Source organism: Meriones unguiculatus, chromosome 10, assembly GCF_030254825.1.
Source record: "Meriones unguiculatus strain TT.TT164.6M chromosome 10, Bangor_MerUng_6.1, whole genome shotgun sequence".
Lineage (NCBI taxonomy): Eukaryota > Metazoa > Chordata > Mammalia > Rodentia > Muridae > Meriones > Meriones unguiculatus.
This window is the reverse complement of record NC_083358.1, coordinates 107,453,527-107,468,747: the sequence shown is the minus strand read 5'-3', so window position 1 is coordinate 107,468,747 and position 15,221 is coordinate 107,453,527.

Below are 15,221 nucleotides of genomic sequence, written 5' to 3'. Positions count from 1 at the left end.
TTAGAAATATTTGGCAATTGACACATACCTGATTATTTTAATGTCTAATGTGGTTCTTGAGCTTCCTGAGAAATGTTTGTAAAACAAGTAAAATTATGTCTTCATTCTAGGTAATGTGTGTTGCATCCATCTCTGACCAGGCAAGGCCACAGCACTGTTTATGAAGTCATGGTGGCCCATGGTCTTTCAGTTAACTTCAGATGCATAGTATATAGAACTCAAAGAGTTAAGCATTCAGAGCCCTTGAAAACTGCAGTGAGTTTGGAAGAATTCTACAGTCTGAACTAAGTTTGGGCTGAGATATATTCTTCCAAGGCTACTATGTACACAGAAACATTTCTGTCAAATAATTTCTTATATTTAAAGGTCTGGTCTGCTGAAACATTTTGTTTTCAATTCTAGTTACTCCAATCACGTAAGGAATTTAAAAATTATATTTGTCTGTAAGAAGTTTTCTTACAAATACAAGCTAAGAAACAAAAGTAAATGAACTGGGCTAGCAGGTTGGCTCAGTGAGTGAAAATGCTTGCTACCAAGTTTGACAACATGAGTTCAATTCCTGGAACTCAGGTGATGGAAGGAGAGAAAATGGACTCCCCCATATGTCACATGCTGTGGCATACATGCTTATACATACACAATAAACAAATGTTAAAAAATTAAAGTTGATAATTTCTGCGCACACAGGATTTAATATGACATTTGGTAAAACTCACAATTTAAACCCCAATTTTTGTTGTAAATTTAAAAAATGAGTGTTGGGCTATATAATGTTTATTAGTAGCCCTAAGATTATCACAGCAGTATTTTTTAACCCGCTATCACAATAATAAGACAGAGACACCTGTTGGACTTTATAATTGACTTATTTACCTTGGGCTGGGCAGATATTTCACCTACACTGGCTCGGTAACTTCACCATCCAATTCCCCACCCCCCATCCAATGCCATCCACCTTAATCCTCCTCATCTGGTCTACCTTCCATCCATAATCTCATGGTACTTGCTTGTATTCTTCATCTGGGCTATTTCATGCCATTATTGGAGTCCTTCCTCTAGGCCCACGTAGTTTTTTTCTCCACACTAACCCATCATGGCATCTTCCTCTCTTCCAGTCAGTCTATATTTCCTGATTCTTCTGCCTTCAAAAGCCCGGGAACCTTAGCTATGCCTACCCCATTCCGCGCTGCCCAGGTGTAGAACTTTAATTAACCAATCAGGAATAATGTCTTAGGCAAGTTTACAAAACAAGGATAGGTGTAACCAGATCTTGAGGGCCAGTAACAGACCAACCTTCAACACCTAATAGAAAATTTTACTACTGGATCCTGAGTGTTATTGGGCACAAAACTAAGATTTGATTTCATGTACTTAACACAACTGCTTGAGCCTGGACAGTGAGTTGTTTCAGATAGTTCAGCAGTATGCAAATAGCGAGGGTCATAGAGATGTTACTGTTTTGTAGCTTCTCATTAGCCTAGCAGACACTTAACTGACCTGGGTGATGGTTGGGTTTTGTATGACTTTATTTGAGATTGAATAAGCAAACTGAATCTTATGTTCTGTCACTCACTGACTGGGTCTCTTGGTGTGGACACAGCACCCCCTAGTTCTTCATGGTCACTTTCAGCCTTCTAGCACATCTGTAGTTTCCTGTGACTCATGCCAACATACAGGATAGCTGTCTGCCTGGGACTTCACAACCACTACACATGGCTGGGATTCTGGGATTCCACAGCTACCACATTTGGCTAGGACCCACAGTAGTCAGTAGCAACCAAAGACCAGATCATCTGCCCCCAAAAAGGCGAGGCCAGACATCTACACCAAGAAACACCTAAAAGTCCTAACTTGTAGATGCCTGGATCATAGTGCAAAAATACAAACATGAGCAACTGAGACAGTATGCCTTCTTCAGAAGCCAGCAACACCATTGAGTTAGGCTCTGAGAAATGTAATTTAGCTATCGCATTTTTTTCAACTACTGCAACAATCCATCTTTTAGCTTTGAAGAATTAGAATTGAGACTTTGATATAGTAACATACACTGGAATATTATTTTTGATAGTTGCTGTTTATTGACTACTGAGTCCTGAGTATTTAATATATACTATTATAATTTTAGATCTTTGTTGTATTTGCTGTTTTTAAGTCCAGTCTCAGCATTATTTCAGTATTTTCTGTATCTGATTCACTTGGGGGTTAACAAAGTGAAACTTAAGAAAGAAAGAAAGACTCCCCCTTTTTCCTGTGTCCCTTTTGTTCATTCTCTTCTCTTTCTTGCTTCCTTCTTAGTTCTCAGATGCTGTTTTTATTCGAGATAATGCTGTGGCATTGCTTCTGTGAAAGCATTGAAATTTACTATGTTTCATATTTACTGTTTTTAGCCCTAGTTTTATTTTTAATTTGTTTTTGTAATGTTTTTTTTTCTCTCTTTTTAACTTAGCATTTTCTGAACAATGATAAACTCCTCTTTAAGGAATCCCTTTAGAGAAGAAAAATGTAAGCAGTACAAGAATTCAAAACACAAACTTCTCTGGTTTTCTGTAGTGAGAGCTTCAGCTGTTGCATGGATTGCTGGTAGTTCCCAAATTTGCTTATCTTCAAACCTGAGTTTGGAGACTCTTCTTTGTTGCTTATTGGATATCTGCTTTTAAGGTTCCATAAGTAATTAATTATATCTAAAGCATTTACCCTGTTGGTCTTGAAGATAAACCTAACCAGCGTCCTAGTGTCTTACTCTGTTACCCATGCTACATCATCAAATCATGAGCTGCATCTGCCCCTCCCTTGTTTGCCAACCTCCAACTCAACTGTTAACCAAAGTGTTTTTATAATCTCCAACCATTTCCTGTCCATCCCTTCCTTTCCCAACATGTTGCCTTGGTTTAAGCGTTTGATGACTTTAACATAGCTCTTGCAGGAGACACCTGACTGCTTTTCCTTTACATGTGTCTTATTACATGTCTTATTTTTCTTATATGTGTTTCCCAATACTATCATAATACCAGGAGTCTTCCGAAAGGATTAACTACACCTCACTTTCTATAGAGTGAAAGATTAAATACTCCAGGTCACACACCCTGATTTTTACACTATCCTGGACTCCTGTCCTTGCACTGTGAACACTTACTTTGTTTCAGCCACAGCATAGGCTTGTAACTAAACATTTACCCCATGTCTTGGCTCACTCAATTTTTTTGCTCCATAATATCTTCCTGTATAACTTTTTCATAGCCTTTTTTTTTTTTTTTTTGAGTTGGTTTCATATAGCCCACCTCATAGTGAGGCCTCCACACCACTGTGAGCTGAGGAGGACCTTGAACTCCTGATTCCCTTGCCTCCACCTCCCAAGTGATGGAATTACAGGTATCTGCCTCCATGCCTCATCTTTTCCTTTAAGTCTGCTGAAATTCTCAACTCACTGAGTCCCAGCTCCAGTGTCACCAGTGCAAAGCCTTTCTCGTTTTCTCACACTCTCCCATAGACCCAGGAGGAACCGTTTCATCCTCCCATGGTAATGGCTTATATTTCTAGCACATAGGACTCAACAACTCAAAAGTAACTGTTGATGTATCCCCTGTGAGGTCCCTACAGTAGAAACCAATTGTTACGCGGGTGGTTGAATCCTTGGCATTCAGTGCAGTGGCTAATTTATGGGACATACTCAGGAGATATCTGCAGGGTCAGTACACCGAATACAATTTTATGCACACTTTTGGGGAAATAATTTGATGAAAAGAAAACAGCAAAGTAGTATTAAAAGAATTGGAGTAGGGGAAAGAAACCAGAGCATAATATCAGTAATGTGAGCTCATGGAAGAGGAAGTTGGTTTTTTGGAACAGGAACAATTGAAGGGTAAAAAAGAGAGAGAGGAGAAGGAATGCGGCGAATTAGGAGGAAAAAGATACATGCAACCAGCTGTCAAGAGGCTTCCAGTGAGCCCTCCATTACAATGGTTTTCCTATCAGTGAATCACTTTAACCTCTTTTATATGAAACAATGACTAGTGATAAATACCTTGGCCAGATAATGTAAATATTTCCATGATAACAGTGTTCAAGGCCTAGTTTTGGCTGACAGTGGCAGACTCCACATGCTAAGCAGTTATAGAGGTGCACAGTGAGACCATTGGACTGGAATCAGATGAAAAGCTATTTTAATAGAACGCTGTTGTAAAATGGACATCACTGGACGGGGATCAAAACTTGCATGAAATTGCAGTAGAGATGTTGCCAACAAATGCAGCAGGTGAATTGCTGGAAAAACATTGAACTTTGGGCCAAAAAGGCATACTTCTATATCCAGCTCATTATTCTAACAGTAGGACTTTAGATAAATTGTACAGTACCATGGTGCCTTAGTTTCCACATGTGGAAATGGGAACAACAGTCTTCTTGTTTACAGACTGAGGATTAAAATGCAGTTGTGGCTAGCAAGCTTTACAAATCTGAAGCAATCTGTAAGTACACAATGGATCACCATAATTATTGTAAATGAAGTTCAAGACAACTGCTGTAGCCTAGCACAGTGACCCGTGCCTGGCACCGTAGGTAAAAGCAAGATGTATAATCCTAGCCCATCCTTGAGCTACACAGTGAGACCCTTTCTTGATATAGTGTCCACTGGTGATGCAGCCCTGTATTGTCCACAAAGTTCTCATTCGATACCTACCATGTAATAAAAAGGTCTGAGTATCCTGAGCATTCTTGCTTGTTTCCTCTGAAAAGTTTATACCTCTTCAGTAATTCTTAGTCTTATAAGTCAGGACGTTCTGGTTGCAGGGGGCTGAGATGTAAACCACAGCTGAGATCATGGTATCCTGGTATCCCCAGCAGAGGGCAGCAAAACTCCAAAGTCTGCTGCTTCCTCAACGGAGAAGGAAGCTACTGGAGAGAACAGTGACAAGAGCACTGGCTGCCCTTCCAGACAACCCAGGGTCAATTCTCAACACACACGGGGCAGATCACAACAGTAACTCCAGTTCCAGGGGTTCTGACCCCCAAGGCTACCAGGAATACTTGTGGAAACATGGAAGAAAGAAGAGGAGGAAGAGGAAAAGCCTGGGCATGGTGTCACCCTTCCTTAATCCCAGCACTCCAGGGGCAGAGGAAGGTAGATTTCTAGGCTTGAGGCCATCCTGGTCTTGTCTACAGAGTAAGTTCCAGGACAGCCAGGCTTGCACAGAGAGATGCTGTCTCAAAAAGAAAACATAAACAGGCTGGTCTTCAGATGGTCTACCAGCCAGGCTTTCTCTAGTAACCCACCCGGCTGTCTATCCGGCCTTGGGACTTTAAGCATGCGTAACCAGCTTTTATATGGATGCATCCTGGATCAAACTCAGATCCTCATGCCTGAACAGCAAGCAATTTACTGACTGATCTGTCTTCCCATCCCCTATCCCATGTTTCCACATTATTATTACTATTTTTAACAGTGCTGGAGATGCAGTCCAGGGTTCTGTGCATTCTGGGCAAACACTCCACCTTATCCAAGCTTCTTTAGATGTAACTTAACATTTGGTTTTAGGGTTGTTTTATTGTTTGTTTTTGAGATAGGCTCTCACTTCATAGCTTTGGCTATCCTGGAACTCCTTATAAACCAGGCTGGCTGCCTCTGCATCTTCAGTGCTAGAATTAGAATGTGCCCATGCCTGGTTGAGTTTTTTAATTTTAAAAATTTTTGTAGGAGGGCATTGAGATGTTCAGCCCTGATTTTTCTAACCCATGATGCCTCCCTGAGTCCAAAAGATGATTCCCAGTGGTATATGTACATATTGGTGCTGTCATGGTGTCTCCCTCATACAGAGAAATTCATTTTAAAACATTCTTGTGTTTTAAAACTGTAATCAGCGTATCATCTTAAATAACATCAATTGACATTTGAACTGTTCTTAGTATCGTAAAATTTACTTTCACAGAAGTGCTGCCATTTGATCTTCACTGGGGCCCTATGAGCTGCTTTATCCCTAATTTATAGATAAATTTTCTCATCTGTTCTCAGAATAGTTGTTCTCTGCTTGAGGAGAAAAGTCAAAAGGACCCTAGGGGTGAGTAATTTCTCTCATAATAAGTACCATAAGGTCCAATGTTAAGCATGATGCTTTTCTGTCAGCTGTATGAGAAACGATAGGAAGGCTTTCAGGCAGCTTTTTGATTCCTTCTGCTTTTGCCCGTTCATTTCTGGCTTTTTCTCTTTTGAAAAATACTGCCCTGGTTTCCACTCCACCCCCAGGTCAGAATCTTCTTTCCATTTCAGCTAACCCTCTTCCTGTTCTTGAGAATTGCATCACATTCTTGGTGTAATCTAACCAACATCCCCAAGCTGGCACCAGAGAGCATATAGGCTGTTATTGGCTAAATGTTCTCCTGAGCATGGAATAAGTCACTCAATCCCTAACTTCAGCTCTGCCTTTGGAAAAAATATACATCCTCTTCAGACTTTTGTTTATTCATAAATCCCCTTCACTTCACCCCATCCTGAAATGAGCAAAACACATTAGAAATAGTATAAAAGGAGATTATCTGAGCTAACGAACTGTGTTTCTTTGCTGTTTCTAATCTTAATTCTTGTTCATTTTTCCAGTCTGTATTGGCACTGACTCACGGCATATTGAAAATGCTTTTCCTAAGAAGAGTAATGACACCACCTTACCCTGTATCACTAAATCCATAGAACACTTCCTCAGCCTTTATCTTCTGGGCAACATTTGAGTCTAATGACCACATCTGCCTTGACACACTTGCTCTTTTCCTTTAATTTGATTTCCATGCACTTTTTGGTTTTTTTCCCTCTACTTTAGCCATGGATCATCAGCATCCTTTGCAGGCTTATAAGGTTCTTCCCTAGTAAGCTCCTGCAGTGTTACTGCTTAAGATCCTTTACTGTACCAGCTCCTTTGCTTCATAGCCTCCAAGAGAAGTCTAGCCTTCCAGTGGCACTTTGGCACCTATATGTCAATAGCATCCAAATTTCAACCTCTCCAGAACTCCACATCTGCCACGCAGAACTCCATCTGGGAATCCCAAAGCCTTATAAGCTGACTCACTCCCTCAACACTATTCTTTCTGTAGTGCTATGCTGTGCTTTCTGTAGTATTTCACCAGGTACAAGAAGACATACATCCTCCTTGAGCCTCCACACCTCCCATTCCCACTGTCATGGTCTGCATGCACTTTGGGCTCTACCTTTTGTTAATCTTTTGGCTGCTGTTTTTCTCTCCTCTTGCTTTATACCAGCCATCAAGATGTGTTTTCATAAATGTAGTTCTGATAAAACCATCTCTTACTGAAAGGCCTTTGGCTTCAAACTGTCCTCTGAGTCATGGCTGAAGTTCAGAGCTCACAGGCCTTTGACAGCAGCACTGTGCTGTAGCTGGATTACACCTTGCTTCCTCTTCTAGGCCTTCACAAGTACATTTTCGTTTCCCTGACACATTCTGCTACAGGGCCTCAAATGTATCCAGTCTGAATTCTAACCTCAAAATGTCATTGATCTGAATCATAATTGGACCTGGATACTGAATTTTAAAATAATTCTTAAGATCATAATTTAAACTGGGTGTGGTGATATATGTGGGTATTTCTAGTAGTTAGGAGGCAGGGGATTTGCTGGATTTGCAGCTAGCCAAGGGTACATGAGCAAATATTGACTCAAAAAAAAAAAAAAAAAGGAAAGGAAAGGAACCGTCCTCCCCATAATACACAAGAAAATGTAGTTAACAGTTTAACTCAGGACTGATGCTAACATAGCTGAGTGTAGCCTGGGAGGTAGCTCTTAATTAACTGGAAGGCTTCCTTGTTACTCATCATGACATTTTATCTTGGGGATTTTTCTTCTTTTCAGTTGGCTTGCACCTCTCTTCTTCCTTACCTCCCCACCCTTACCCTGGCTGTCCTCCACTCCGCCCCCCATGGATCCGGTTTCCATGCCTGTAGCTGCTGTGAGGCTGCGGTTGGTTAGGACTGCCCACACTGCTACAGGAAGGCATTGAATCGAAAGCAAAGGGGAGGAAGCACAAACCGATAACCACCACAAAGCTGCTGAGTGCCCAGCATGACCCGAGAGGCACCCTCTGGTGAGGGAGCAAGAAGCCACAGAGTTTAATAAATCATCAGTGTACCCTGATCTACTTCCCTCAGGCAGCCCTCTTGGGTCACCATGATTATCTCTAGGCTGTAACAGGTGGTGGTGGAAACAAAAGTGCTGGGAGAGGGTGGGGCTGGAGAAACGGCCCCACTGAGGGTCAGTAACTGCTCTTGCAGAGGACCCGCACCCACACAACCATCTAGAACTCCAGTTTCAGGGGATCCAATGCCCTCTTCTGACTTCCACATGGTACATGGACACACACACACACAGAGAAACACACACAGAGAACCCTTATACACGTAAAATAATTCTTTAAAAGAAAAGGCACCAGAAATAGAGTCTAAGGGAAGGTCTCTGCAGTGAGTGAGTATGGAACATTCATCCCTAACATTCTACCTAACCCAGTTCTGAGTCCAGTCGGCCTGAACACAAAGGTCCTGGGAAAGTGTTGGTTAATGGCTCTCTGCTGATTCCCATGCCCCACCCTGTATACCTTTGCTGTCTGTCTGCCGGAAAAGCTGCTTCTAGTGCTGCACAAACCCTGTTCATAGGGTTTTATAACTAATGGGAACTCCCTATTTTATGCTCTCCATTTATGACTGCATTGTGTATTAGGTGTCAACACTTACTTTCGGGTCCTTACTTCGATGGACGGAGAAGAGAAATGGGAGAATCAAAAACATTTCGCCTCTGGTTTCATTACAGCCCACCCATTTATATTTCTTCCTTTTGCTATCAAAAGTGATAATCCCAAGGCCTGGATTGTACAGGAGGGGGTGAAAGCTGCGAAGTGTCTACTTTAAACACCAGGAAGGCTGGGAAATCCCCAGTGTCTTACAATTCATCTCCCCAGATCCACTACCTCAGAATGGAGGCGGTGAGAGCTGGCTTCTGCTTTTGAAGAGTCTCAGCACAGAGAATTGGAATGGCTGTCTCCGTGTGGGGGAAAGGTTGCTTTGCTTGGCTGGAAGTGGCCACTTGGGTCTTCACAGAGTGCCAAGCTCACACTTGAGAGAAAAGAACAGGAAGTGCTGTTCGTGCAGCTGGGAGGACAGTTTGCTTGTGCCCAAGCCTGTTGAGTTCCTCGCTACCCTTTGCCTCACTTTCTGCCACAGACCTGACCAGGGCTGACCTGAGGCTCACTGGGAAAGAGATGAGGTGTGCCCCGGGGTCTCTTCCCTTATCTCACACCATGCCACGTTCAGCTTTCAGTTTCTTGGCCCCGGGTCTTCCAAGACCCAGCTCATTGTTGAAACTAAAGTGGAGGGATCTGGGGCATGGCAGTGGGAGATAAGGGAGACCTTCCCGGAGAAATGGGCTTGCTTTACTTGCATGGCCTCTTGACAAGTGGTAGAGATGTCAGCTCTAGCAACCCCAACAGCAGTGAGTTAGAAAGGCTCTAATCAATGAGAAAAATGGAGTGTGTAGTCAGAGAACTTTGAAACTCTCTTTCCCTGGCCCCCTTCTTCCCGGCTTCCCCGCCTCTCTCTTCCCGCTCTGCCTGGCTCCATTCTTTCTTCCTCTCTTCCCACCTTCCCATTAGGGAAGGAAGGACTGGGAATGGGAGGCACCTTGGAGCACAGACAATTTGCAAGTCTCAGTCTGGGTGTGTGCCTAGGGTTTACCCACTTGCACTAGTCAAGGACATTCCTCAGGCTGTGTGTAAGAATTACGAGTGCTCCAAACTGCAGTACTTGGGTGACTGTTACTGTCTCAGATTGCGACCAGATGAGTCCATTACATTCTTTAGACAAGGGGAATGGCTGAGAACAGAGCACTCCTGAGCTACTCATCCAGAAACCTCACTATGGAAGGTGAGGGGTTGGTGGGGCGCATGAGCAGTAAAGACTAGATTTCACTTTTTACTTTTTAAGGACGCGCTTGTTTGTGTGGTGCGTATGTGTCTGTGTGTATATATGTGCAGTACATGCATGAATTGCCAGCAGAGGCCAGAAGAGGGCACTGGATCCTCTGGAACCGGCGTCACTGGCAGCTGTGACCCATCTGATGTGGGTCCTGTGTAAGAGCAGCAGGTGCTCTTAACTGCTGACTCGTCGCTTCAGCTCCCCTGCATTTTTATTTTAAATGAGAGAGGCTTGTCTTTCCTGTCTTGAGATCTTGAGTCTCCTCCTACCTAAGGCTTGATGCTTTCATCTGGCATGGGGCAAGGAGGGTTGGTTTTCTGTCAAAATTAAAATCATATGCCCCAATGCGGCTTTTACAAAGGTTGCATGTGGCTTCCACACATGTTATATTTCTAGTTGGGACCATCTAGTAACTGTACAGATGAGTAAGCGTCAGTCACAGCTGTTCTGTCTGTCTCTTCTACCCAGCATCACAGGGTATCAGAAAAAGGGAGGCTTTGATGGGGAGGGCCTAAGGAAGAGACTCATTGTGATGTGATTTGTGTCGTGCTCTGAACTTTTCAGGGCTGGTGTGTGTGTGTGTGTGCCTGTCTGTCTGTCTCTGTCTGTATTTAACTAAATATAATGAGGCAACGGGATATAATAATACCATTATATTCTTTAACTTGTCCTGTTTCCTACTGTGTTGCATACAGTGGGTAGGAGGTGCATACCCATAGGCATGCATCCTGAGCCCGAGGAGGATCTTGATGTCTATCATTCTTCTCTTCCTTGCTACCTTGAGACAGTCTTTTACTTAACAAGAAGCTCACCATTTTGGCTAGGCAGGGTGGCTAGGGAACTCTTGAGATCTTTCTGTCTCCACTCCCCAGTGCTGGGATTACAAGGGTGTTCAGACATGACCTACTTTTTTGTTTGCTTTTTGGTTTGGTTTGTCTCAGCATTTTGAGACAGCATTTCTCTGTGTAGCCCTGGCTGTCGTGGAACTCTCTCTGTAGACTGGGCTGGCCTCCAACTGAGAGATCCCCGTTCTTCTGCCTCCTTGGTCCTGGGATTAAAGGCGTGAGCCACCATACCCTACTTTTCATGTGGGTGCTGGAGAATTCAAACTCAGATCCCCATGCTTACACAGGAAATGCCCTTACTCACTGAGCCATCTCCCCAGCCTCTTTTCCCTGTATTCTTTTTTTAATTATTAATTGAAATAACAGATACATTGTCTTAGTCACTGTTGTGTTGCCGTGAAGACTCACCATGACCGAGGCAACCAATGAAGGCATTTAGTTGAGGTTGTGGTTACGGTTTCAGAGGGTTAGCCCATGCCCACCATAGCAGGGAGTATGGCAGCAAGCAGACAATCGGGCCTGGCACTGGAACAGCAGCAGAGCGCTCGAGTGTGACCCACAAGTTTTAGGCAGTAGAGTTTATGCCTTGCATGAGAAGGCTTTTGGCATGGGCTTTTGAAACCTCAAAGCCCAACCCCAGTGACACACCTCCTAATCCTTCCCAAACAGTTCCACTAGCTGGGTGCCAAGCATTCAAAGGTAAGAGCCTAGGGCTGGAGAGATGGCTCAGGGGTTAAGAGTGCTGATTACTCTTTCAGGGAACCTGCTTCAACAACCAGCACCCACATGGCAACTTACAACTGTCTATAAGTCCCGTTTCAGAGGATCAACACCCATATACAAACATGCATTCAGGCAAAACAACAAAGTATATAAAATACAAATAAATAAATTATAAAAAAAAATCTGTAAGAGCCTGTGGGGCCATCCTCATTCAAGCTAACACACGTGTGAAATCAAACCTATCTCTAATTTGGGGCTTAAAATTTGTTTTTAAAGTTATTGCCACATGTATCACCACCAAGCTCTGTGGATGGACATGACTGAGGCAGTGAAGGAATGAAGAAAGATTGGATGGACCCACTAGCATACAGAAAAACTGGGTTGGGTGGACCGGGATCTCTGAGGACAAAACTGCAACACCAGAAGCTCAGCATGTTCATTCCTTTGAGTTGATCAGAGAGGCAAGGTCATTACAGAGATAAACAAGGAGCCAGGTTTTTTGTGTATACTTTGGATCAAGGAGACATTTAGCTAATCTCAGTAGGAGCAGTCTGCTTCAGGCCATGAAGATGGGAGGTAAAGATACGGTGGACGTTTTTCAGGCACTACCAATATCCACACATATAACAGACTTTGCTTTTTCCCCCTGAACTTTCCTTGGGGCCAGGGAGGCTTCGCTATTCCTACGTGAGCCAGAGGCTCTGGGATCCCTGGCATGGCCAAGCCCACACCAACAGCACACATTCATTCAGAACTTTCTTCACTCAGGGCTCCCTTTGCTCCCTACAGTTACCATGGTAAGACACACACGCACACCCGAGATCCAAGAGGCTGATTAGATCCACGAACTTCTGCTTAAATGAAGAAGCAGTGTCTTAGAAAGTTACCTGGTGTCAATCTGCAATTCTGGCTGTGGAAAGGGTTAATCTCTTGCGGCTATTTTCTGAGCGGCAGTACCGTTTTCCTTTGAAGATCTGTTAGCGTGAATCAGAATCTCTTTGTCCATCTGACTGAAGTGCTTGCATACTCTTACAGAATACTTGCTGTGAGCTGAGCACTGGCATTCCACACACTCAGCAAATCCACTTGCCCCCCCTGGACTACTCGCTAGGAAGATATCTGAAGAGTCCACTCGCTACCTCCTCCCAGTTCTCGCCTAGTTCATCCTCCCTGAGATGATTTGTGACTTTGTTTCTGGAAGCATCTCTTTGACTAGCCCTTATTCTACTCTCCATCCTGTCCTCTGTCCTCCTCTTCTCTCGGGCCCTTCTCCCCCTCAGCTTTTATCACCAGCAACCCTGTAGGCAAATCCCATGGCATGCTCCTTCATGCATTACATGAACAAATTTCTTGAGGGCAGTGAACCACACAATCTGCTGTCTCTTTTCAAGAGTGAAAATGAAGCTGCTTTCTAAACACATCTCCATTGAGATGTGATTTATATACTACAAAGCTGACATGTTTGCAGTCTACAGTTTTCAGTGGGCTATAGAGCAGTCGCTCCGTCACCATAGTTAACTTTAGACATGTCCTTCATTCGTTCATGGCGACTTGTAGTTCTTGTGCCTACCCCAGCCCTGTGCTCTCCCTAATCTTAGATGATTGCTACTTTCCTGTTTCTGTATCATTTGCCTGTGTGTCATCTTCAACTTCTGGCTTCTTTTACCTACCATAATGCTTTTGACCATAATGCTTTTGAGACTCATCCGTATTATAGCATCTGTCTGAACGTAATCCTTCTTGTTACTAAGTAACATTATGCTGGACAGACGTGTCACACCTTGTCTGTTCATCAGCTAGTTTGTTTCTACTCTTCAGAGTCCTGCATAGTCATGTCTGCATTGCTCTTGGGCACACCCCTAGGCTTGGAATTGCTAGACCGTGCTAACTCCATTTTCAGTGTTCACAGGGATGGTCAAGCTTTTCCAAAGTCGGTGCCTCTCTTTTGTTTTCCCTCCAGCAGCACATAAGGCTTCTGATTCAACTTTCTTCTCTCCAGTAGTTGTTTCTCCCAGTGCTTTATCATAGCCACAGTGGTGAGTGGAACTACCTGGGCATGATTTTACTTCATGTTACCGAATGACTTCTCGTGTGACATTAGCCATTTCTATAATTATTTTTGGAATAAAATCATAATCTGTTGCCCACGTTTATTGATTGGTATTTATTTATTTTGTGGGGCTAGGGGTCAAACCCATGGCCTGGAGCACTCTCACTAATCATTTTATCACTGAGTTACAGCCCTCACCCTTGTCCTTTTAAACGTTTGATTGTTTGTCTTTTTAATTATTGGATTGTGAATATTCTAAGTGTAAACCTTATATGAGGCATGGAATTCACTAAGTAGACCAGGTTAGCCTCTGGCCTTGAAGTCACAGGGATCTGCCTGTCTCTGCTTCCTGAGTGCTGGGAGTAGAGGTGTGCCCCACCACCGGCTCCTCTGTTTTGATTGTGTCCTTTGAAAGAACAAATGTGTTAAATTTTGATGAAGCTCAGGGACTGTCACCTGTTATCTTTTCCTTTTTATCAGCTCGTGTTTTAGGGATGTAATTAAGATCATCAGCTAACCCAGGGCCACTTGGTATCCTAAGCTGTACAGTTTTAGCTCAGATATTTAGGCCTACGATCCACTGAGAGCTTATTATTGAACGCTGTATCAAGAAGTCATCCAAATCGGTTCTTTTGTATGTGGATATCCAGTCAGTCCAGTGGCTTTTCATTTGTTTAAGAGACCATCCCCCACCCTGTTGAATTCTTTCGGTGCCTTTGTCAAAATTCAATTGAGCATAACTGTTAGGGCTGGTGTTTGTCTCACTGATCTGCGGGTTTACACCGCATGCATGGGTCTTGGCTGCTGTAGCATTACAGTCAGCTTTCAAATTGGGAACCCTGAGTCAACCAGCTTGCCCCTCCCACTTCTGAGTCTCTGCATTTCCCCCACGAATTTTGGCATTAGCATTAGTCACAGGCAGACCCTGGAATTCATCAGGAAGCCCCTGCTTCTAATAACGAAAGCACTCACCTCATACCCAGCAAAAAATTGGAAGACTGAGCAGGTATGCTTTGGGGCTGAAGGGAAGACATGGCCCTTTGAAAGGGCTCAAACCGATGAAGGATGAGACTAAAAGAGCCAAAAATTTTAGTAAACCTCCCACCCTGGAGAGGAATGTTTGTTCAGAGAGGGCAGTTTGAGCTAGCACCAGGGGATATTGTGAAAGATAATGGGAATGGCAAAGTCCATTGATCTCCCCAGAAGGCAAGAGAGTCTGAGTAAGCAGGCGTCCAGAGTGGCTGATTGTCACAGAAGGTTCTCTTCATCTCAGGGAAGCAGCTGGTGCTTGCTTTCTGCAGCTGAGAGACAAGAAACAAATAATAAAGAGGAAATGTCCTCTGCCTTTTCCTGCCCCCTCTGTGGCCACTCTAATCTCCGTGCTGCTTTGTTAAGCTTCCACTTTTATAGGTTCCCTGAAGAAGAGAGGAGAGGAAGAAAAGAGAAACCAGAGAGAGACAGACAGACAGACAGAGACATGTAGAGAGACAGAGAAGAGAGGGGGAGGAAGGAAGTTAGAGATGTTGGCATGGGAGAAATTCTAGACTTTTAAAGATTAACAGGCCTGGGTAGCTGAGACAAAACAGAAGTAATGGCTCTTACCAGTGTGTCTGGTGACCTGAGTTCTGTCACCAGAACCCAACAGA